This window comes from Aplysia californica, unplaced genomic scaffold, assembly GCF_000002075.1.
Source record: "Aplysia californica isolate F4 #8 unplaced genomic scaffold, AplCal3.0 scaffold00649, whole genome shotgun sequence".
Taxonomy (NCBI): domain Eukaryota; kingdom Metazoa; phylum Mollusca; class Gastropoda; order Aplysiida; family Aplysiidae; genus Aplysia; species Aplysia californica.
In genome coordinates, this window is record NW_004797919.1 from 27,428 (window position 1) to 29,067 (window position 1,640).

Below are 1,640 nucleotides of genomic sequence, written 5' to 3' on the forward strand. Positions count from 1 at the left end.
CACACACACACAGACTCACACGTTTCCTGCACCCCGTGACATGACACAAATCCCGAAATTTCCGCCGTCTAATCCTTTGAAGATATCACACAACTAAAGCAAAAAGTTTTCTTGTTCTGACACGCCGGTGCTAAGTCGTTTGACAACTTTTAAAAAACAAACTGGTGTAGCTGGTCCGGTTGATGGAAACTTTCTGGGAAGCTTTGTGGTGTGTTTGTCGTGCGTATACGTCTCGATCATTAGCTGTTTGGGTTGGGGGGTTTTATGCTTTCTACTTTAGACATTTAATTTTAGTTCCGTAACGGCTGATATTATGTAAAACGGCTAACCGGCTTTAGTTGACAAAGTGCATGTACTGTCAGCCTATTTCTTAGAAACCAAACCTTCAAATCTTGGCGATCGTGACCTTTGGGGAATGCCCGGTCAGTACAATGCAAATATGTTACTGATTGTTAAGAACGATGTCCCGCCAGCCTATTCCTTGGTACTCAAATCTCACAAATCCCAGTTATCATATTCCTTTGAAAGATGTCATCAGTGTGCGAATCTGAGGATGAAACAGCACCCAGACATGGACAGCTGGTGTTTCTGTTAATGAATCATTAATTGTTTGCTGGGGCTGTACCTACAGAACATAACGGTTTTTGCAAGAAAAAAATTAATGCTGAAGAGGGCGCTTTAGAGCGAGACGTTAAAATGTAACATAGAGTGAAAACTGTTGTGTTGCGTGTAACCTGAAGGAGTCCCTCATCCGAGTAGAGGCAGACACGGAGATAGCAATCTCGTAGCTACGTGTGGTATGTATCAGTTTCCGACCCCGGAGGTGATTTCCCTCTTTACAGGGTACTAGTTAAGCAAGGGTTCCAAGTGGTCGCTTGATGTACGCTGTCACAAAATATTGCCATTCCAGTATATAGAATAAGATCTGCGTTTGTCAGCTGAGTGCTGCTTTGTTTTCATACAGGAGTATGCAATCAGAATATAAAGTCTTCTAATTCGCCACAACAGCACTGATGTTACAATCAGTTATTTTAACACATATCCTAGTTGACGCTAAACGACATTGCAACAGACGGTATTATGTTCTGTGTCTACTAGTGAAGACGTTCAAGACAAGTTCTTTTTTGTGGCTTTCTTATACGTGTCGTGATAGTTCTTAACCCCACGCCGACGGAAAAGAAGACGTCACAGTTGCTATTTTTACTCCTTCCGTACCGTGGAACAATAATTACCCTGATATAATAGACACAGTGAAAGAGATGGCACAATCTGTTTGCCACAAGGCATAGAAAGAGCTAAAAATGAAATTCTCATAGTAAGTACACTGTGAAGAGAGCTTTTACCTCCTAGGGCGACTCGGGTAGATCGTTTTCGTCACATTCCTCTCCAGCGACCGGGAGTCGGCGCAACACAATACACGTTGTCGTGTAATCAGCAAACAGTCACTCGGCCAAACATACTACCTAGGACTACCCAATACTGTTGTTTTCAGAGCTATAGAGTTATTTTGTTTTTGACTATGGTCTCAGTCCACTTGGCGGTCTACCGCAATGTTTTTGTTCTCCAAGACAGTTTACCATCAGATTAGTCTGACAATTGAAGACCTGAGAACAAGACTGTGCCTAAGTCGTTCTTGGGGG